Here is a 24111-nt window from a genome sequence, read left to right on the forward strand (position 1 = left end):
ACGTGCTGAGTCACGGAATTTATGTAAGAAAATGGCATCCTTAATATGATAAGGGGTGTGATTTTTAGCATAATGTGGTATAGGTCACTTACGGGTTAAAGTTCAAGCTGCTGCACAGTTCAGGCCGGCCACGTTTGGTTAGATCCATTTTTATGTAACAAGACACTTAGGAATTGGGGTGGGTTAGTTCTGGAATGACTTCAGTTCCTTCTTTAATAACCATTAGGGGCTGTCTTTTGTGATCATAGGATTCTAAAGTTGAAAAACAGGGTTGGGGAGTACAAATGGGGCCAGTCACAAGGTTTTCACAATTACAAGATCCTATATAGTTATAAAACCATTATCAGAGATCAAGGCAGCTGAGTTACTGTTCAGTAATTTCAGGTGTTTCCTTCTGGCTATTCTAACATACTAGAAAGTAAGAAGAGCAACTATATAATGATTCAGTCATCATAATTATTTGTTAATTCTTAATTTCTTGATTACAAGCACGCACAGACAGCTTACGTACTTGGTCATAGGATGTATATAAGCAAAATGGTGGCTTAATACAGTTATGGGCATGATTCGTAGTAACACAATGAGGCATAGGTTACTACAGATTAAACTTCTGTGTTATTGCACATGTCAGGTGTGCCAGCTTTGGTTCGGACTGGCTCTATCTAGCATGATAGGATAAGAGTTAGGGTGTGTTGTCTCAGGTTTCTTCATTAATAAACATTAAGGGGGCTGTAAATGGAAACACAAGACTTTTAAGTTACAAAACAAGATTAAGTCCAAGGACACTAACGTTCCATGAAGCTGTTCAGTTACAATCACAAAGCAAAGCACCAAGGCAGCGGGGCTACAGGGCAGTGAGTTATGACAGTTATGAGTTTTTGCCTTTTGGCTGCATTACAGCGTATCAGAAGGTTAATGCACATCTTAGTAAAGTTCAGTAAGCAATCGTATTTGTTCGTTATGTTACATTTTGACCCATCATCCACAGATCCAGAAGGAATTCCAGGACTCCCAACTCAGTGTCAGAACTAAATAGGACCCCACCCATCGGCCACCTCATCAGCTCCCTTCAAGATGAAGGATTGAAGTAAGTTTTAGGGAGATAAAGCAATTTGCCCACAGTCAGCCAGGCACCTCATGGTAAAACCGGGGCTTGAAATCAAGCTCTCGCTTCTTTATTCTGAATTGCCCCTCTTCCGAGTTCTAAGCAGTGGAATTTTACTGAGCAGCAGTTTCACTGGAAACATTCTCCCTCTCTAAGATTAAAAATGGCCTATTCTCAAATGAACTACAAATGTTAAATTTTCAGTAACGATTTAGGCATATTAAAATGTGATCATTGGTGCCCACAGGCACAACTTCTATTCGTAGGCAGATGACACATGCATCCACGCCACAATTCTCTCTCTCGAGCTGGGCTCACGTAACATTTTGTATACAAGATAATATCCCTCAATACTCATTCAGTGCATATTTAATGGGTGCCTGCCTGACCTCAGCCCGTTTCTAGGTGCTGTGGAAGAGAGGGAAAATGTTGTCAGTGCAGATTTAGAAGAATGAAGAGTCCTGTGGAGGAAATTTAGAAGGAAGGAGTCCAAAGGATTTGGTTCCCTAAGTCTTTCCGGATCTTGTGGATGGGCACGTGGGAGGCAGAGGTTTTGGACAGGACCTTACTGCAGGCAATATTATATCACTGTGCCCAGGTCAAGGGAAAACTCTATGCTTCAAAATGAAATGTGCTTTCTTTGCTTAAATAAAGCCTCTGTGGTGAGTTTAATTTGCACTATAGGAGGACAGGAGCAAAGTCATTTGCAGTCAGAGCTAATAAAACCCCATGAAACACCACTTTCTTTCTCAGCAGAATAATAGCTAAAAGTTAAAGATGATTATGACTTTTACTATGGGAGTCTTTATGCTGACAGAGATCTTTTTCATATGCACTTTATATCTAAATGGAACAATGAGTATCCTTGAACAAATGTTGTCTATAGAATTTGGTCCTTCCTGGTTCCATAAGGGATGATTTGTAGCCCAAGGTTTGAAAAGAATTTTGACTTAGCTTTAAGAAGAAAAGCCCAACTTGAAATGATTTCAAACTTGTCCAACTTCTTTTCTTTAATGAATTAAGTGCCATCTCCCATCCCTAGTTTTTAAAATGTCATAAATTTATATAACTCTGAAGTTTATAAGGCGCTCTCATTTTCCTGCATGGAGAAAGAGGGAAGGGATGTCTCATTACCTTCACATTGGAAATGAAGAAACTAAGTTTCGGAAAGAGTAGGTGGCTTGCTCAAGGTTATGAGGCTACCAAGTGGCAGAGTTAGATGAGAACTGAAGTCTTCACAGATTTGATCCAACACCTGTCACACTCTAATACCCTAGAGTTAGAAGGAAGAAAGGGGAAGATAAGTAAGAGAAAAGAAAGGGTTGGCATGGATGGCACTTGCTAGGGTAATCCAGCTTCCTGAAAAGTAAAACATTGCAAAAGAATCTCTATTTTTCTGTGTTTTAAAACTCTCACCAGTGTTCTCTAAAATGAAAAATTAATGAACACCTGTAAAAGATTTCATTGCCCAGCTCTCTGGGGCCATAACTTGAAGTTAATGTTATTTTCTGTATTAATAGTTGCTCCCAATGATGTTTGCAGGTGCTGGGTGATTTGGAAGACCAAAAAGACCAGGTGGAACAGTTCAGATTGCTCACTCAGCAGTCCTCTAATTTGAAAAGTGAGCTCCAGGAGCAGTTAACTACCACTGGGACCTCATCTGGGGTCATTAGATGTGCACAAGCTACTCCTTAGGAGTAACATTCCGTTTCTTATCCTTCGGAAAGGCTCATAGTAATTCAGAGTAGAATTCCAGTTAGCCCAATCTCTCCCTCTGAGTTCTGCTTCCATTCTCAATTGATCAACCATTTCCTTTAAACATGGCTGATGACTGTGGACTCCAGCTCTGCCATGGGAGTTGGACACATCCCACTGCTAAAGTGGCGATGAGCATCATTGCAGTGATTCCAGATGAGGAATGGAAGCTTCCTAAGTCTGAGACCTAAACCTGATTTTCAGAGACTTGCTCAAGATACCGCAAACTCTTCAAGTCGTGTCTTTCTTCTGGAAGAAATTGAGGCTACAGCCCACCTCCCCTTGACCGTCAGCCCAACCTCCATCAACCTCCTAAAAGTTCGTGAGTTTATTGCTCTTTTTTCCCTCTTCTAATCAGAGACATAATTATTTCCATGAACAGGGAACAAAGGAAATGTGTGGGTGTCTCTCCTGACACTGGTTGAAGTTATTCTGATAAATTAGCCTGAATTACTGCCGAATTCCTTAAGCGCAGTGAATATTTCATGTTGAATCATGTCAGGCTCTCACACCTACCTGGTCCTTTCTTGTCCCTCTCCATGTTTGCTTTTGAAGTACAACTTAATGGAGGCCAAAGAATTAATAGACTCCAAATATTATCAGTAATATACACATCCCTGGTATATATAAAGAGTGCATCTGTCACTCTACACATATATATTAACAGAAAACATGCCTGTTAAAGCATACCCAGAAAATGCAAACTAGCGATGAGATAACTATAAGTAGAAGTTGTATTTTTCCTGTATTTCAATGAATCATCTTATTTTCTTCCACACTCACCTCTCCTGATGCCACTGAACTAAACGTCAGGTCCCACTTGCCATTTTCTCTCTGGTGGCCCTGTTGGGGTACAATAGGAAGAGTGGTCTTGCTTGATACATTTTGTTTGATTTTTTTCTATCTGCATCTTACCTGGGTGACAAAGTGAGCAGGGCACATGGATGGTGACACAGCTCACATCCTCAGGTACGTGGCACATCAGGTAAAGAACATTGGGATTGAGACCTAACTGTAGCTTTCCCCAGTGGCATGACCTCTCGAAGGAATGACTGTAGGTCTTGATTAAATTGCTCTTCTATAAATTCACTTTGAACCACAGAAAATAGACCAAGGAGGAGCCAAAACTTACTCTTCCAAGCCATTCCTTAGACTTGTGGTCTTGGAATTATAGTGGAGCCTTAGAAATCATTTTGCAGCAAGAACACAGAGAGGTTCCCAACTTTACATGGCCTTTCCCACTGGGTGGCAGATCCAATGCTCGATTCCTTCTGTGCTCATTCCTGCTCTGGTGGGATTTATGCTTCAAGGTGAAGTGTTGGAATTCTGGGGCCTGCCCAACCCCACTCTTTATACCTTCTAAGCTTCTTTTTTCTCTTCATGCCTGTCTTAAGGGAAAATATACTGTAATGAAGTTCCACATTACAGCCTTCTTTTTTCTGATTGAAGGTATTTTCTTTTTTTCAAAAACCATTTTATTGTAAAATAATACATAGATACAGAAAATCACCCAAAACAAATGTAGAGCTTAGCGAATCATTGCAAAGCAAACCCTATGTAACTTCCACCCAGGCCAAGAAATAAGTTGCCTGTCTCCTTGGAAACCTCCCCGTGGGCCACCCCAATCGCAGCTCTGCCTACAGACCCCACAAGAGGCTGTCGAGGTACATGAAGGAGAAAGGGAGGGTTGACCAGTAAGCCCATTTCCTCGGACGTTTCTCAAAGACCTACTGTTTGCCACAGGCCGTGACTGTAGGGCAAGAGGCACTGAAAGCCACGGCCCTGACCTCAGGGAGATTCCATTTCAGCTGTGCAAGCAGATGTAGAATACCGCCCTTGACTTCATGGTCATAAACACAGTCCTGCTGAAAGGGAAAGGGGTTGATGATGCATCTTGGTGATGAAGGCCTTCACAGAGGAAGCAACACTGTCCTAAAACTTTTAAAAATATGTGCTGGTTTGTATATATTATGTCCCCCAGAAAAAGCCATATTCTTTGATACAATCTTGTGGAGGTAGACGCATTAGTGTGGATTAGGTTGAAACCTATTGGTTCAGTATTTCCATGGAGATGTGGCCCTGCCCATTCTGCGTGGGCCTTCGTTAGTTTACTAGGGCCTTATATAAGCTCAGACATAAGTAGCTTGCGTCAGTAGCTGAGAGACATTTTGAAGATGGCTGTTGGAAGCTGATGCAGACATTTTGGAGAACACCATTTTGAAATGGAACCTGGGAGCAAGCAAACACCAGCCACGTGCCTTCCCAGCTAACAGAGGTTTTCTGGATGCCAATGACCTTTCTCCAGTGAAGGTACCCTTTGTTGATGTATACTTTATGGCATTAAGACTGTAACCGTGTCACCAAATAAACCCCCTTTTATAAATGCCAATCCATTTCTGGTATTTTGCATTCCGACAGCATTAGCAAACTGGCACGCACGCGCGCGCGCGCACACACACACACACACACACATCCAGTCATGTTTTTTAGAGTGGGTGTCTCTTCACTGTCTCTGTAGGGTTGGGGTGGGGGGGGGAGTGCAGAAGGGGTGCAGAAGGTGGAGGGTCCAAGGAGAGGGGAGCTGGGAGAGGCCTTGCCTGTCCCTCAGCAGGTTTGGGGTGGGGGGTTTTCTCCGCCCTCCTCTGCTTGCCCCTCTGCCTCAGCCCCTCTCCCAGTAATACTAGTGCAGAAGCTGAGTCCCAGGGCTGTCCTCTCCCTGACTTCCTTCTGGAACATGGGCCTCCCGTTTCAGGATAGACTGTCCATTCCTCTCTCAACTGCCCCACCACCGTCAACCTGGGATGCTCCTTTGCTGGTTTGAACTCATTTTATACTTAAAAAAAAAAAAAATCTGTTTATTTCCTGTCTCTTTGCTCTGCTTTCTGGAAGATTTTGTTCTTTATCTCCCAGCTTGATTATTACTTTTTAAAAATGTTGGCCATTTTAAAATTATGTTTTCTAAGAAGTAGTCCTCAATCTCTGATTGTTCCTCGGTATAGCACCCTGGGCTTATTTCATGGGTACAATATTTTCTCTTGCTCTCAGAACTTTCCCTCCGTTCTTTGCAGTTTCTGTTTTCCTCTGTGATTCCTTCTTCCTGGTGTGTAGTTTGTTGGTCTCTCTCAGGCAGGAGGCTTGTCTTGGCTTGAGCCCGTGTCTGTCTGTCCATTCTGAGGGTGAGGCACCGAGAGCTCACCCGAGCCCTGCTGGGAGGGGCTGGGGTGCCGGCCGGTGAGCTTTGCTGAGATGGAGATCGGTCAGCGGAGCACAGGAGTCCCTCTCTGGACACTGTTTCTCTGAGGTCTTAAATTCCCGGCTTATCCAGCTTCCTGGCTGGGATATGTAACTTGCTGGGGGTTTTCTGGAACCAGGACTAGGGAGGAACCTGGGTTTTGAGTCCTCCTCTCCCTGGCCTTCCACTTGCCTAGTGTTTGAGTCTTGAAATCCTTCAGAGAGTACACCTCAGATTTCCTGTGGGTGGGTGTGTTGGGGGGAGTGGATTAGAGAAGCTGGGGGCAGCCATTTTGTAAGGGATCAGGGAAGCCAACTACACTTTCAACCAGCCCCTCTTGCACACCACCCCACTTCCCTGCTACCCTACATTCCCAGCAGCTTCTCTTTCCTGGGGTGAGCCAGCTGCCTTCGTGTCAGCAGACCTGCTTTAGGTGTTTGGGTCCCAACTCATCTAACCCAATCTGTTGTGCTCCCTCTTCCATTTTCCACCTTCTGATATTTGTTTAAAATCTCCCACTCTCATTTTTCCATATGGTTAATGACTTTTGAGGTTTGGATAAAGAGAAGAGATAAATGGGCATGGCCAATTTGCCATGTTTTAATCTGACATCAGTAGTGTTTGTTGCCTTCTCTATATTAGCCAATATCTCCATGATGTAACTTCAGTTTTATAGCCAATTGTTCAAGGTTGCTTAAAGATTAAGAATAAAAGTATATTTAGACCAAGGTATTTAGAAATTCTAATTAATATGTTAATGGATCCTTTTAAAAGACAGAAAATATATTGCTTGATCAGATAGCAGTCATGTTAAGTGGTGAAAACATTGATCAATAATATATACATGAGATTTGTTTGGGTACTTTTTGAAATTTTTAAGGAAAATTTGTTTCATTCAGGTATTCATTTCAAAGGATGGCATTTTAGATGGTCTTCATTTCAGAGAATGTTTTCCTGAAATAATTTCTTTGAAGTTTTAACAATTCATTTTAGAATTATAGCTGTAGCTTTTCTTTTTTTTTTTTTTAAGAAAGCATCTACTAGATTTAGTCAACCAAAAATTTTTGGTCCTTGCCTGATATAGGCAGATTGCAAAGTCCCTACGTCCTTACCCATCAAAAGACTATTGGTGAATTTTGAGTAAAAGGTTAATTTTTATTCTACCATCCTTTCCCACATCTGTGGGCAGGTGAAGATCATTTTCAGAACAAGTGAAAATAAAGTAAAAAAAAAAAAAACTTTCATACACTGCAAAGACTCCAATATTAATTTTTTATAATCAGGTCAAAGGACTTTGTTATTCAGCCTGAAATCTTCTATATTCCCCCCTGCAAATGTCCATCTTTCTTCACATAAATCAGAGTCAGCCTGGAGGGCAGTCCGCCACTTGAGGAGAATTTTGCAGGCCTCCTAACCAGGCAGAGAGCTAACTGGGCCTGGGCTGAGCTTTTCACCATTCATCATTTCTTGGGTTCGCTCTCGGAAGTCCCAGTTAAAATGTAAATATCCCAGTAACATTTTCAACCACTGCTATCATGGGAAAATTAGAGCAGGTGAGTTGAAGAGTGTTTTGAGAGACTAGGATTGGCAGATGTCAATGGGATCAAACCAAAGATAACCATGGACCATGGTCCCCTGCCCAGCTTCAGAGAGGTGAGCGGTGGAAGGGAAAGACAAGCCTCTCAAACATGAGTGAGAACTGACCCTCCAATGTAGTGGGCCACGTGCCTGGAATAACTCATGCCCACACAGGGTGACATCTGGCTGAGATCCTATAGTCACAATAGCTGCCCTCCTTGCATAGCTTGTACTGTGTTCATCATGTTTGTATATCCGTTATCTCCTTTCCTTTACTTCCGGCAATCCTATGAATCTTGTGAAGTAGGAGAACGAGTTACAATTCATAAAGATTGAAACCAGTGGTTACACTGGATTTCTTCTCTGTTGCTTTTGGCTGCACCACCAAGATGCCCTTCTGTTTCCATCGTCTTCCGTGACCACCTCTGCAGAGGGCCCTTGTGCAGATGACCTTCCTGGTGGCTGAGCAGCTTTCTCTGCCTGCTTCTTGCCTATGGACTGTTGGGCACCTGAGAACATTTTTTTAGCCAAACAGTCCCAGTCTCTCTTAATTAAGGCTGGCAGTGCTTTTGCCGGTGTGATTATCTCAAAAGCTTTGGGAGTTTTCAATGTATTTGATTCCAGTCAATTCCATATGCCTAAGCCACAGCCACATTTCTTTTTGGACATGGCTTTCTCTAGAGACCCTCTCCAAGCTTGATAGACTTCTGAGGGCCATCACCTTAATCTCTGTAGAAACTCTTTTTTAGCTAAAACCTTCTACAGAGGCCACCTAATCCCTTCGGAGATCTTAGAAGAGGTATGACACCAGGGTCTTCATTTAGTGTTTGGCCTGAGGCTTTTTTTTTTAAGGATAGTGCCTGGATTTGTCATTCCTTAGGCAATGTCTTAATGGCTGCAACTTTGCTGTGATAAAAAACTGTTTCATTTTCCAACCCTACCAGATTCTGGACCCTTAATTCTATTTGCATCCTGGTCTTTTCAAGTTCATGTCTTTCTTGCAGTACCTCACCAAAAGTAGCTAATAGAAACCAGCTCATCCTAATAATATTTTGCTTCAGAACTTTCTCACCCATACCCCGGGTCCATTGTGGTATGTTTTGTGTTCCATGGTTTTACCAAACGGCTTGGCGATTACGTGACATGGGTCACTACTTTTCCCTTCTCCTGTAAGAGCTTCCTTACTGCCTGCCTCCTGATTGCATTGCCAATGCTGCATATTAGCATTCTGCTACAGCAGCTCTCTTCTTCTCGGTAGCAGTTCCTGTCTCAGTCAGTGTTTGCTACACAACAACCAAAACTGAAATCTCAATGGCTGAAACCACAGGGCTGTGTTTTTCTTCCTCCGAGTTCTTCAGGTTTGCCTGATGCAGCTCTGGGCTATGGGTTGGCTTCACATGGGATTTCAAGACTATCTTGAGCATATTATTCTGATGGCAGAGCTCAAGGGTTCAAGCAGGACAATCAGAAATGCACAATGCCTCTTAAAGTCTCAGGTCACAACGAGCTCACTGTCATTTCTGCCCACATTCTACCATCCAAAGCCTGTCACTTGGCCAAACCCAAAGTCAATGGGGAGAAACAGATGCCAGTTGTGGAAGCCAAATGGCAGAAACGAGAAGAATCCAAACAAACCATCCAGTCACTACGTATTCCATAACGTACATTCATTTCAGCATAATTGTTTTAATATATTGTTATCCCCCAGGTCTTCACACTGAACGCAAACTTCACCCAATTCACAATTTGCCCTAGGCTGGTCTGAATCAATCATATCCCTGCTGGAATGTAGCCTTGCAGCCTCCCTGGCTCCCAGCAGTAAAATAACGGGAAGGACTGAGAGTGAGCGTGAGAGAATGTCTTCCTGTGAAGACCTGTATAGACTGTTGCCCACGTGCATTGCACAGTGTATTCTACGAGATGTCTTTGTACTCATTAATTCATTCAACGGTGTTTTTTATGTGTCACATAAAGTGCTAGTAGCTGGGCATATGGTAATACATTTGTTATCAAATCGTGTTTCAGGGTCCTGGGGTATCCCCAAGAAATTGTCAGGAGCAATTCAAGGACAAAACTATTTTCATAATAATACTTAGAAGATATTTGCCTTTTTTACTCTCATTCTTTCATGAGTGCAAAATGGAGCTATCACCTATTTGGGAAGACTCTACTAAGATTTGCAAAAATGTGAAACAATTTTCCTCTTCTCCCTAATTTTTTTGCTTTGAAAAATAGGTATTTTTTCAGAAGAAATACAGTAGTCATGTTAACATGTGATTATTATTATTTTTAAATGGGTGACTAGATAAATACTTTTAGACAGTCACGGTTTTTATGTCCAATATGGTAAATAATGATAGAAGCCACATAAACAAAAGCTATCATTGGGATCCCCAGTGAATTTTAAGAGCATAAAGAGGATCCTGAGATGAAACATTTGATAGTCAGTGTGTAGTAAACGCAGGAGGCATGGATCCTTCCCTTTGGGACTTGGACTGAGTGATCTGCTGGCAGCTCGGGAACATTCACCCCTTCCTCTGTGGTGTCCTCTTTCGTAGGAGCTGGGACTCTGAGAACTCCATTTCCCAGAATCCCTTGCCAGAAGAATTCCAGATTAGATTCTGTCAATGGGAAGATTCTCACGAAATTGGAAAGACAGGTAGAAACCAAATTGTCACTCCACGGAAGGGACGGACACCTGGGCTTCAACAGATGTGAGGTTTTTCAGCAGCTCTGGGCATTCCTAAAATTATTGGCTTCAGTGGTTGTGTAGCTACGAGTATCACCAACAGGTTCCTGCAGTTCCTGAATTTTCTTGATCCCACCCGTTCAATATTTTCATAACTATCAAATTGCCTTATATGTATCCCTTTGCTTGGGATACTTGGAGAAGTTTGGTTTTCCAGAAGTAGCTTACTTTGTAGTTGAGGAGTCAAAAAAAAAAAAAGAGAGAGAGAGAGAGACCAAATAAACAAATATGTATACAAACATTTATATAGTATTTAAATACAACATGTAAACTGTGGTAAGTACCATAAAGAAATATAATATGTCAAGATAAAGATTAGTAATATGGATGATAGAATTTACTTTAGATTTAATCATGCATCAAAATATACCTTATATACATGACAGTTATGTACTTTTTTCATTTATGTTGGTGATTATGTATCTGTTTTTTATTTTCTAAGAAGATATGAGTTGCTTTTCTTCCACATTTCTGTGCATGAGGAAATAAAATCCTAGTGTTATATTGGAAAAATGACATAGATTTTTAAGAAATTAATATCAGTGCTTTTTGTCACAGTGATTTGTGAATATGTTTTAAGATTTTACAGACTCTTACCATATGGAAATATTTTACACAGGAAATCTAGGGAACATGATTTAGGATCTTGTTACATAATACCTTGATATATAACATCAATTTATGGAAATGATTAATTAGAAAGCAAAATTTCCATTAATTTTTATTTTAATTTCTTAAAATTGTTCTGTTTTACTAACTTTAGAAAATTTTGGCACAATCTAAGTTACATTAAGCACAAATAGTGAATCAAATAGAATCCTTAGATTGCAGCAATGAAATAGATTGTACTTCAGCTTTGCAGAAATAAGCAATGTTTGTCATCAATAATTATCTAAATCAAATATTTTACCAGAGTTTATGGAAGGCATAAATGTCACTGTGTGTGTGTGTGTGTGTGTGTGTGTGTGTGTGTGTGTGTGTGTGTAGAGTAGGATTAGATTTCCCTGAAACTGAAAGCTGCCTTCCTAGGTTGACAAGATGGAAAAGGATGTGGCGTGAAGATACAAATGTTTGTAACTTGCTGAAGTAGTGAGTGAAACCCAAGATCACCAGCCAGATTTCAACTTTCTGGGATTTGCTTCATGTACATGTCAGTTACTTAGCAAGTAACTTACATCCTGTTTGCCCCACAGACCTGAGAAGACAATGTTAAGTTTCAGGGAAGGTTAGTTCTACTGCACACATGAGTATCTGCAAGGTACTTAGCCTCAGTCTCCTTCTCGAGCCTTAGTTTCCTGGTCAGCAAAACAGGGGTGATTGTACCTGCCTGCTAGGACTGTGGCAGGGAGGACTCAGTAAATGAACCCTTGGCACTAATAGATACCTAAAAATGCTAGTTCCCGTGGCCCTCTGCCTTTGGGTTACTGTGGGTGTGAGCAGTGAAAATAAGTTGATTCTATGTCACCATTCTCATTGGTTCATGAATAATGACATTTAGAAAGGCTAGGGAGTTAGGCATGTTGTAAAATATCTTCATTGGGATTAATTCTATACTTACAATCAATACAGAGAAGAGGGCAGAGCTGTGGGATTAAATGTCTTGGCCTTGAACTTCAAAGGTGAATCATGTTGTGTATTTCCCAGCCAGGCAGGTGCTGTAAAAAGTACCACCCAAGGCTTGGGACTGGATTTTCATCTCCCCATTTGTCAATTCTACTTTAGTCTCTCCCATTTCTGCTACTTTTCATTAAAGCCTTACAACTCATTTTTTGTTTCTTTCTAGTAAATACCAACATAATATCCTTCACAATTAGTAATATCCTTTTTAAATGAGGTGGTGTTTTTTATAGTCATATGAAATCAGAAGAATCCACAGTCTTTTCCCAATTCAGTTTCTGTGGGTAACTCTCCCATTGTCTAATAATTTGTCATATCTTTATATGCTGAAAGAAATAGATTACCTAAAATAAACTTAAAGCAAAGCACTTTACATTTTTTCTTAGTTTCTTTTTCAAAGGAGGCTCATCTGTTTAACATACCATTAGCTTTGTAAAAACTAAATTACTATAAGAATGACAGAGCCATGATCAAATGAAAATTGAGGAACTGTGTTTTAATTGTTTTAAAATTGCTGATCTATAACATTTTTACAAGAGGAACTGATGAACAAGTAAATTGACTGCCATCTTTACCTAGAAGCAGTGGGTGTTAAAGGGCAACAAACTGATGAATGGGGTGAAAGCCAGAGGAGAAGAAAGGGATTATAGAGGAAGTTAGTGATTTATAGAGGAAAGGAGTGGGTTATAGAGGAAGGAAGTGGGTTATAGAGGAAAGAAGTGGATTATAGAGGAAGGAAGTGAGTTTTAGAGGAAGGAAGTGGGTTATAGAGGAAGGAAGTGGGTTTTAAGGGAGTATGATACTAGAAGTGGAAAGTTCTTTGGGGACAATCTAACATTCCAAACCCCGTGTTTTATAAATGAAGAAAATCATAAGAAAGTGATAAAGTGATAATAAAACTGAGAACTTGCCCCTGGAAAATCAAGTGTTCTATGTAACTTTGTACATGAAAAACCAAGTGTGGAGTGGAGGCCCTTCTCCTTGCTTCAGTTACTTAGGGCCAGAATTGTCAGTTTTGCTGTCCGTGTTGATTGGGTCATCAAACTAATTGGGGATTTCCCTAGACTCTACTAAATGTCATCCTTTGCACACCCAGCCTGTGTGCCTACAGGAGAGTGACGGTCAGGTCCTGCTCCTGTGTGGCTACCTGGACAACGTTTAGTGCCACACACCTGTTGGTCAGCTTTGTGCCTAGAAACTGTGTTCTTGTGACCCCACTTACAGTGACTTCTCTGTTGTTTTCTTCATGCAGCTTATTTACTGAGCATTTAGGATGTGCACAGCCCTGTGCTGAGTGCTTAAAGGGGATATATAAGTAAACACCAAGGTCCTTGTCCTTAGGAGTTTGTAATCTGATTAGGAAATAACGGGGTGGATGGAGGGTGGGTCACAGATCATAGGCCTGCACCTGCACCGTGATTCAGTCAGTGCTGGGGTTCTGAAGAGGGGCCACCTGGAGATACTGCCCTGGATTTGAATGGGGCCAGGAGAGGTGACTCAATTCTGGATGTATGAAGATGGGAACTGCATTTAGGGAAGGGACCAGCCTGCATACACACTTTAGATGGGTACATGGACACCATATATCCTGGAGCCGAAAGGAAAGTCATCTGTTGTGGGTGGGGGGATTCAGGGTGGGAACGATTGGATACATATATTTCAGGGAGATCTGAGGCACTTTATCTCATTATGTATAGCAATCCTACTCATTACAAACCTATGGATAACAGATCCTACTCATTACAAACCTATGGATAACAAAATATCCATTTTGGATTTACAGATGTGGAAACTGAGGGTTAGTAAAATTAAGTCACTTCAGTGATGCCCAACAGTCAGGGTAAATCCCACAAACATAAGATGGAGCAAAGGATTCAAGAAAGTACATACTTTGTGATTCCATTAACACAAAGTACAAAAATAGGCCAATCTGCTCTGTTTTGTTAGAAATCAGGCTAGTGGCTATCCTTGGAGCAGTGACTGAAAAGAACATGAGGGGGTTTGGGGGAGAGGGGTGGTGTTTTATTTCTTGATCTGGGTATTAGTTACACTTTGTCAACGTTCATGGAGCTATATATATACTTACGATATATAGACTTTTCTTTATGTCCATTATTTTCAATAAAAAGTGTTTTTAAAGAAAAAAAAAATTAAGCCACTCATCTCAGTGGCATAAACCTATCTCACTTCTGAGGTTTTGCTCTCTGCAGTATCCCAATATTGGGATTTGGACCCCAATATTCTGACTCAAGACTCCCTCTTGACCCTGCGCCCCGAGAGAAGTTCTGCTGGCCTCTTGCCTGAGAGGCTCCTGAACTGCGTGGAGAAGAACCCTGCAAATCCAGAAGAGAGTAATGGACAGCGGGAATTCCAGTTTCATAAGGAAGCCTTCCCGAGGTGGAAAGCAGAGACGAGAAACTGCCTTGCAACCTGTTAAAATGATGACCAGAAGCCAAGTTGCCTGGTCACCAGCCGACGTCATTATGTGAGCTCGGTCACCTTTTCTGATTCTGCGACAATGGGAAAGGATGCTGTCCCAACCACGAGACTTGAACAGCAAGACTGTGCTGGACTTTTAAGTCTTCTCTTTATTGTACTTGATCGTGGAAATTATTTTGGCATGTATGTATTCAGAAGTAGGTTCAAAAAGCAAAAGCTTGTGAAGCGAAGAAACTAAAAATGTAATAGGTCTCCTGGAAGAGTAGCAGAAATGGTGAGGCTTGGATGTCAGTAAATATGGCAGTGCTACGTGTGATGGACCCAGAGGAGATGCAGTGCCCTGCCCAGCCCATGGCAAACCTCCTGAAGCTCCACTCAAAGCCCCAATGTCCAGGAGCTGCCCAGCCACCCCGGACACCAGGAGTTCAGGAGCTTGGAGGACTGCAGATGGCCTTTTCTGGAGAGATGCGGGATGGCAGTGGGTCTCTCATGTCTGCCGAGTGATCAGGAGAACAAAGACGTGGCCCTGAGGTCAGACACCCTCCTGCTTCACCCACACCATGGCCAGGGGCGTCTGTGGAGTCCCCCCAGCCACCCCAGCAGGCTGGCAGACTCAAGGGTCCCTAGGGGTAGAGGAAGGCCTGGGACATAGCCTTGTTCTTTGGGTGGACCTGGGAATGCCTGAGCTGTGTGCTTAACCCATCCTGGGCTGGGAAAACCTTCCCACTGCAGAGCCTGTCTCTGCCCTAAGCTGCACCTTCACGACAACTGATGTCAAACATGATCCCAACGATCTGTTAGCTCCACATGATACCTGGGGTGGGGTGCGTGCGTGTGGGAGCTTGAGGGCCGCTTCCTTTGTGCTACTTTAGGGTTCCAGGACAGTCCCACTGCCCAGCACCATCTTGGAAATGGGCTTGTCAGGGCTGCTGGTTTCCCCAGTTGGAACCCTAGGGTGCACTGCCTCCCCCCTCCCCAACCCCCACCGCAACTTGGCCTCTGAGAAGTGGGTTGGAGGCAACACATTAGAGTCAGGTGGGGCCTGAAGCCTTTTCTGAAGGTGCAAGTCTGGAAGCCAAAGATCTTTTCATGGTCGATGTATGAAGTTTCTGAGCAGTTACACATGCACCACCAAGAGGCAGTCCAGAGCTCTTTCCCCAGCTCATCTGCTCATCCTTGACCAAAGTCAAATCCAGTTCTTAAACTTTAAAGCAGGGGAACGCTGACTCAATTGGGAAGCCTCATTAACAGTGGGCTGGGTTTTCTCTTTGTAGCTGATACCAAGTTCAATTTTACTAGTAGCATGTCACCATTTATTTTCTTATCTAAAATGGCCATTTTCCATTGGTTTCCAGATCTGAAGTAAGAATGCATTATTTACAATTTTATAATGCCCCAGCCCTAGGTTTTAAAACAGAAAACTGCTTTGCTGTGTTTGTTAAAGCTTTGCATCCAAGCCATGTGATTAAAATTTAAAAGTACATGAGGGCAGCAAGATATACCAGAAACAGATCCACACTCAAATTAATGTTTTGCTCATTTATTAATACCGTGTGCCAGGCATTGCCCTGAAAATTAGGGGTACAAAGATGCTGAGCTGTGGTTCCTGACCTCAGAGAGCTTACGGTCTTGTGGGGCATCAGACAAAATCACAGAAGACGCATCCCCGGCTCTCTGGTGCACTCGGAGTGCTGCTATTAGCTTTTAGGGAAAAATTAATGCGTTTGGAAAACAGGAAAGAGAAACACAATAGAGTCATTTCTGGAACCACCCCAGCTCAGCAACCTGACCGGTTCATACTCTCAGGCCTTTGGGTAATGCCCCTCAATGGGAATTTTTTACTTTATCAATCCTGTTACAGCAGATTACAGCATGCTGTGTGTGTGTGTGTGTGCGTGTGTGTGTGTGTGTGTGTGTGTGTGTAACAAATAAGGGTAAATGGCTTCCTCATTATTAAAGAAAGTATTTTTTTCCCTTTTACTGAAGTTTCATAAACTCCAAGTAATATTTTCTTGGGGCAATTTTGCAAATGTATGATATGTGGGAAAATATACAGATTGGAATGGAAATTGAGGGATACCTCAGAAAAGTGCTGAGAAGTTTGGAAGAACATTGAGTTTTTGATGGAAACAGTAGTAAAATAATGTCACTGTGTCACGGGCCAGGTGCTGCCTTCTTGGCTTGAGTGTCTTCATTCTAATTAGTTAAACAGCAGAATTGAGCCCTTATTATTTTTTCTTTTGCGAGGTTAAATGTATGGTTGAGTGTGCTGAGCACAAGGGAGGGATTTGCAGATTCTGAGCCTTGGTCCCAGGTCGATTATTGACTTTGGAAAAGTCGTTTCACCTCTTGTTTCTTCTTTCTCTTGAGTGCAATGGAAATTGTAAAATGGTCCATCTCACTGGGATGTTGTGATTAATGTCACAAATGGTGGAAATGTACTTTGCAAAATCAAATTATTATTGAAATGTTGATGCTGACTCGAAGCCAAGAGGCTGTGTCTTGCTTCAGACGGAGCCCAGTTGCAGGCCTCCTGTCCCTCTCTCTTCTCTCTGAAGATGATCAGAAGGTCCCAGAGTTACCCAGCTCTCTGTGTGCAGCAAACCCACAGCCAGTTCAAAGACACTTAGAAAGATGCATCATCTTTATGTGCTTATAGAGAGAAAGAGATTTATTGTAAGGATTTGGCTCATGAGATTGTGGGGGCCGGCAAATACTAAATCCAGAGGAGAGGCAGGCAGGCTGGAAATTCCAAGAGGACCCAATGTTGTGGTCATCAGAAAGAATTTCTTCTTCTGGAAACCATGGTCCTTGCTCTTAAGGCCTTCAGATTGGATAAGGTCCACACACGTTATCAAGAATAATCACTGACTGTCATTGCTAATCACATCTATAAAATACCTTCACAGTAATGTCTAGGCTGGTGTTTGAGCAAACAGTTGGGCCCTGTAGCCTCACCAGGTTGACACATGAAATTAACCGTCATGGTGCATTTATCCTCCCCAGACAGTGAGCATGAAAGCAGGAACTGGGCTATTTTCTTTTGCTTTCATATACCCCACAACTCTCACGTTGCCTGGCACACGGTAGCTACCAATGAAGGTTGTTTAAAAGAGTGATGGGGAAAATCAGTTGGCTCACGAAACTGCTAATGGGAGCTTGAAAATTAAATTTTCCATGAAGACTCAGTAATAAAATAACCATAGAATAATAGCAAATTATACTAATAAATATATATAAAATAAAAATTTAATACATTCAATAGACTTGACTGTCAAAAAAATGACTTTCTACTTCGGTCTTTGTGGTTTTGTTTGTTTGGTTGATTTTTTAGCAGTCAGATTTTTCTGTAAGTCTGAGTGCCTCAGAGTACAAGGAATGGAGAGAGATGCTAGCTCAAATGTATGTTGTAGGATTTCCAACCAAACCTAACATTTTACATGGGAAAATGTAATTTCAGTCAGATGAGTTTTATCCTTGTTTACTCCTAAGCCTCCCAAGTATTTTAAAAGATGAAGGTATAATGAGTAGATGTAAAAGCCTTCAGAACCCACTGTTATTTTTTCGAAGCCCAATGTTACTTGAGAATTGGAAAACAGCATAACTTCGTGGCCTAACATTTCAAATTTAAAGGTGGTTCTCATATCCCACCTACAAGTGATTGGTGCTGGGCTTTCAGAAGTCTAATCTTTCATGACTCTTTTGGAAGAAGTAGCCACATTTCAAGACTTTCTAGCAACTTACAGAAAGTTCTATCATGAAAGGAAAAAAGTTGGTATTATTTCAGAGGAAGAGTTATAGTTCTCCTATATCACCACGTGTCCCCCAAAAAAGCTGCTGTTGAAGGGAAAATAGATTATTTTGTGAAAGAAAATGTAGGTTTAAAAGCCGTTTTGAGAAGTAATGCTTTTTTTTTTTTTAAATTGCTCAGATCCATATTCAATAAAGAGCTTTGCTAATCATTTTTGCTAATTACTTTGGCTGACTCATATTTGGTGAAAAAATACATTATGAAGACTGCAGTGAAATGTAAGTTGCTCTCCCATGTAATTAGTTTGTTCTGGGAGCTCATTTTTATTACTAAAATAATTTGTGGTAGGTGGTTATAAGCTGGAAGGCTTCAGGATAATATTTCCTATATGAAACCTTCTCTACCATGACAACTCATTTTATTCCTTGGAACTCAAACATGCACTTTTCATCTAAATTCCAGATATGCAGATGTAAGAGGCTGGCCCCAGCTGCCTGATGGCATTTCTGGTCATTCTATTTGTGGTCATGTGTTTTCTTCCAGGGAACCGATTTCTGCACCCCGTTTCTCTTTCCTACTCTTCTCTTCCTCCCAGTGCCAACTTGATTGTGTGGAGGTTGTGGGGCCGGTGGAGGGCAGAGACGTGTCTACACCTGGAGGGAGCCCCCATTTTCAGCAAGACCCTGGGACCAATGACCAGGGGAAGCTGTGTCTTTGGCTGAACCTTCTGGCATTTTCCGAGTTCTCATGTCTTCAGCCTTTCAGCTACATTTGACATGCATTGGGTTTCCATGACAGCGGGTCCTGAGTTTAATTCTGATCAACAAGAGAGAATTGGTTGGGGAACTAGAAACTAATAAAAGGATCCTGTGGTCAAAAAAAAGAACTACCGTAAGCAGAAATCACTCCAGTTAACTCTCTAACAGACTTTAGGGTTAGGTATGTATTAGAATAAGCAATATTGAACCTCTCTCATTGGAATAGCTTTTATTCATATCCCTGAGAATATTTATATCATTAACATAGCCACATATAATTTCTTCCTGTGTTTCTGTGTCTCTCCTGGCCAAGGTTATCAAACAATTGATAAGAAAAACAGTACATTGCATCTTAAAATGAGAATACAGATAAAGTGGACTGTGGTGTTGCAGATGTGTTGGATGTCTTCGCTTTGTTTCGTCTGATGGTAGATATGAATAGGAGGACTCAAAAGAACAGGTTGAGGGCTGTGGGTTTGCCGTGGGGAGGTTCTCAGTTGCAGGTGTGGAAGCTGACGTGAGCCGGAAGAATGTCTGCCATGCTAGCCATTCCTTTTCGCCCAACTTCAGCAAGGAGGAGCTGGCTGTGGTTTTCACAGGAGAGGAATGCTGCTCCTGAATCCTGGGGTCTGTGGAGGGGATTTTCAGGCAGATGCAGGGCATTGTGGACAGGGCCCGAGTCGGGAGAGAGCAGAGGCGGGTAGGAGACCGCACGTGGTCCAGCCTGCCTGGGCACCTGCATCCTTTTGGGGCACATGGTCAACAAGGCGAGATCCTGGTCATCGGTGACCTCGGGGGTCTCTCTGGGGGTGTGGGCTCACAGAGGGTTCTATGGTGGTCAGATTCCTGCTGCTGCCCTCTGCCCTCCTTGCTGCTGTCACTTAGCAACTTCCTGTCTCACTGGGCCGCCAGGGCTGGGCCAGGTCAGCTCCAAGTCTCAGGCTGATGCTTTAATTGGAGTCACCGGTCCTGACCAGTAGGCACCACGAGACAACCCCAGGGCCTGCGTCTCTCCTCTTGGTGGGACTCCACACCCCTTCTCCATCAGCCATGAACACACTCCACTTGAAATTGGCAATGACTAACAATGGGCTTAAAGGCTTTTATTTACTAGGAACTAAATTTACAAAAACCCCTACTTTTATACTCTCCAAATAGTATTTCTTTCACTCTGAATAGCATTGACTATTTCACATATAGGAGAAATTGCATCTTATGTTCTTGCTTTCCTATCTAGTCTGTGTAGTCAGTTTGGTTTTCTCAAATGACAAAATGTGACCAGTAGTCAGTGGGCCACAGGGAAAAGTTGTGTTGCAAAAAAGGCAAGTTTCACAATTGCTTTTCTCATAGAACAGTGCGTACACAGGATAACCCTCAGATGATCAATGTATCACTGTGAATCACAGGATATTTTCCATAATTGTGCTACTAATAGTAATTTGCGGAGTCAAACAGTAAAATTACATTCTTTCAGCATCGGTAGTTTTCACAGCCCTCTTATTTTGAAGTCTTTAAATTTTGAAATGATTTGGAGTTCAGCTCGTTAGAAGTCTGTATTTACCTAGCAACTCTTCTCAAATCTTACAAAATGTTTGGGTAGTAACACTCAAAATATTTCAGGAGACTTTATTATTATTATTATTCAAAGGCAAGATTTTCAGGTAGCTCCGAGCACTTTCAGTGTGCTCATTTATTTCTTTGCAACCACAGACTGATCACAATGGTCTAAGTTACTCATTATTTACAAAAAAACAAAAAACATTAAGGACTTCCACTTGGACGTTTTTAGTAGTGTAGCTGTAGTTACTCTGCAAAAATAATAAGCATCTGTTTGAAATTTTATTATAATACACTTTGAAATTGCTTCCTAATTAGTCTGAATTCATCAAGTTTGACCATCGACGATGCTACTACAAAAGATATCCAAGCAATGGATTGTTATTATATTAATTACTTCCCAGCAAGGGCCAGTGACCAGCAAATAATTGGTGATTTATTTTCCTGTCTTTTGCAATACCCACACTGCTCTCACACACTTTGTCTTTTTCGTACTCATCTTCTCTTCTCCATGCAGTGGTGTGCGTAGGAGGCTATGAGAAGAGGGTGAAATAGCAGCCACTGGGGCAGAGATTGGGGGAAAGGGAAGAAGAGAAAATAATACAAATATTTGAAGCAGGGCTGGACTCCAGCCAGCCGCTCTGCAGGGTCTGGCTGTGAGCTGTGGAGACGGGAAGGCGGTGGGTCCCGGGGGGCAGAGCAGGGTGGGGATGGCCGAGCTGGTGAAGCAGGAGCAGTTCAGGGCTCTCTGCCCTGTCTGTAACCTTCCTCACACAGAACAGCACGTGCTTGCACACAAGGAGACAGAAGGCAATGGGCTGCGGGCTTGCGCTGACGTGGGCTTCAGGCCAGGCTCACCCGTGAGGCTGAGATTTTGGACAGTTTACTTAACCTCTGTGAGGACAGTCCCTAGCCCCTGGGCTGTCCGGGAGATAATGGGTGGAGAGCAACACCCACACTCAAAATAAGCTACTCTCTGTCTTTATTGTCAATGAAACGATCAAATGGCTATGATTCAAAGATTTCATTCAGCAGAAGAGGCATTCTGTTCTGGTTTACCTATGAGTGTAGGTGACGAGTGGTTTACTGAAGAGGAGGAGGATCCCAGACCTTGGCTGGGATCCAAATCCTGCATCCACCCACTGCTCACCAGGAATACGCCTTGTGATCTCCCAGAGACTCTCTTCCCTTGTTAGAAATGTAGCATCAAATCTACCTTTCTCACTGGGCTTCTGTTAGGATTGAAAGGGAAAGTGGCTAACAGGTGTTTCCTTATTAAAGGGTCAGGTAGTTGGTAGGACAATGTTGTTTTCAGTGTTTTGTATTTGTTGTCTTTCTTTGCCCAGTGGAAGTTGATGTGGTGGAGTGCAGGAATGGTTGTCACAAGCACTAAACAAAGGAAGAACTCTGAATAGTGAGGGATATATGTAGGGTCTCAGGCTGAAGCAATTTTCCAGCCAACATTAGATTCCAGAATCTATTTGCAGAGCTTGGCTGGGTGGCAATGGAGGGCATTCCCTATTCTCTGAGACCTCAGAGCTTTATTTCACTGTCTGAAAACTGAGCCCAGAGAGATGAGATGACATCCACAGAGGTCAACGCTTTAGGGTTCCTGACCCCAGACCACTCATCTTTCCCTGGGTTATGCAGGTTCTCATGGTGTACCTTGATGCTGAAAAGACATGAAAACTAAAACAAAAACCTCTAAATGTAATAACATTCATAACGAATGAAACTCAGCACAAGAAATAATCTAAATCATACAGGCAAGGCTAGTATTTTAAAAGTTTAATCATATGGCTATTTTAAGGTCAAAACTCAATAGCACATTTGTGCTATTCCTTAATTGTGGAATGTTCAAAATTTGAATGATATGGCTATTTGAGGATAACCACTCAATAATGTGTTTCTGATATATTTCCATTCTGTTCAATGGCTCTTTTTCATAATTTCACCCCTGATTTTCTTTCCACTTAGAAATATGTTTCTCTGGATCCTAAGAGGTATTTATATATACAGAACTCCATTTGGGGAAAAGTTCCTCCAAACTGTTAGACTTTTCTGTGTGCATCTCTTCAGTGACATCAACTAAACTTCCTGCAGCCTCCAGGCTCACAGAAATCAGCTACAGTGGGGGAGACTGAAATGTGGATGCCCATCTTTCTGGAGCTCCTCAATGATCTTGGAATCCTCCAATGATCCTTGGAATCTGGAGGATCTTGGAATCCTCCAGAAGAGCTGTCTCTCAGCCTGGTACATAATTTCAAGATCCTTAGGCTCAGAAATTCTGTTTAGATGGAAACCTTTATGTTGGGCAGCTCATGCACTTCCGTGGCTGACCCCCACCTCCGTCCTCAAGCCCGTGGCGGTTTCCCACTGGGCACAGCTGGTGGAATCCAGGCTCTTTATGGGACACAGAGACGGCAAGTGGCCAACCCCTCCCCGACAAAGGGAGCAGAGTGGATCTGAGATGGTTCTGGATTTCATTCAGCCTCTCTGATTCTCAGTTGGCTTATCCTGATTTCCTTCCACCCCAAAGACTGCTCTTATTTTCATGGTTGATGGATCTAGTGTAATGTGTTTACCTTCCTTCATAGTGTCAACTAATGTTTTGGGAAAACATTGAAAACTAGAAGTGAAAGCTTCTAGCTCTGGGTATCTGTAGGAAACCATATGTGGGATTACAAGGCAGCCAGTGCTGCAAGTAATACATGCAATTGACTCTGTGTTCCTTCTCTGTGTTTTAATCAGCAGGAATTTCTGATTACTCAGTTGGCAGTTACCTGGTGGAAACAACTGCATTATTATTTGTGTTTTACAGATGAAGAACCTGAGGCCCTGACTTTATAGTTGATTTCATGGTGCGCTCCGTGTCCTGGGGACTGTGTTGGAGCTGCAACTAGAGATCTCACTACCCATCTGTGGAGTCTACGCCCCACGTTTTCTTTTTGGGTAAGATCTATCTTTTTATTAAACCAGAAAATGAGCATTCATCATCTTGACAGTGAATGAATGAGGAGTGAAGGGCCTGTCTATGCAATCTGGCTTCCGTGCATTTGCATTCTGAGCCCAGGGGAACAAAATATCTGAAATGACCCACATGGCTTTCCCATGTCCACACCTTCTGATGCTCTGGTGCAGCTGTTTTATGTTTTTGGCCGTTCTCTGTTTGGTCTTTCAGACAGTATCGTTGACAGGTGTGCTTCTTTCCTGTCCATGTTTTATACATCTGGGTGCCTTTGCTTCAGACTCTGGCCCAAAGCCAGCCTCATGACTAAAGAATAAGGAAAGACTCAAGGCACATGATCTCTGGGCAAACCATATTGAGAGTTGTGTGGGCATCTTCTGGCTTTGTCGGTGTCTACAGTGTACAGAATGAATAAAAAAATGACTCCCTTTAAGCCTTTCTAGTTATAGGACTTCAATCGAAATCAGTATCCAAAAAAAGTAGCAACATAAATTTGCCCAGATCAGCCTTCGTGGGTGGACTTGACTGTCTAAAAGAGCAGGATTGTAGGGGTCACCAAACTGACCCTCCGCTTTAGATGTAGCGTTTGGTCCAAATTCTGA

The 24111-nt window shown here is 42.3% G+C and overlaps 1 protein-coding gene across 3 annotated transcripts in view; it reads left to right on the forward strand.

The window, feature by feature from the left end:
- The window catches only part of KIAA1217 (KIAA1217 ortholog), a 767824-nt gene that overhangs the window by 266902 nt on the left and 476811 nt on the right, over positions 1-24111 (forward strand). For all 3 annotated transcript variants that reach the window (XM_037837853.1, XM_037837856.1, XM_037837854.1), the window contains one exon: positions 23363-23493. The gene's annotated coding sequence lies outside the window, so the exon portion shown is untranslated. The remainder of the gene's footprint in view (positions 1-23362; positions 23494-24111) is intronic.

This window comes from Choloepus didactylus, chromosome 5 (assembly GCF_015220235.1).
Source record: "Choloepus didactylus isolate mChoDid1 chromosome 5, mChoDid1.pri, whole genome shotgun sequence".
In the NCBI taxonomy this organism is placed as follows: domain Eukaryota; kingdom Metazoa; phylum Chordata; class Mammalia; order Pilosa; family Megalonychidae; genus Choloepus; species Choloepus didactylus.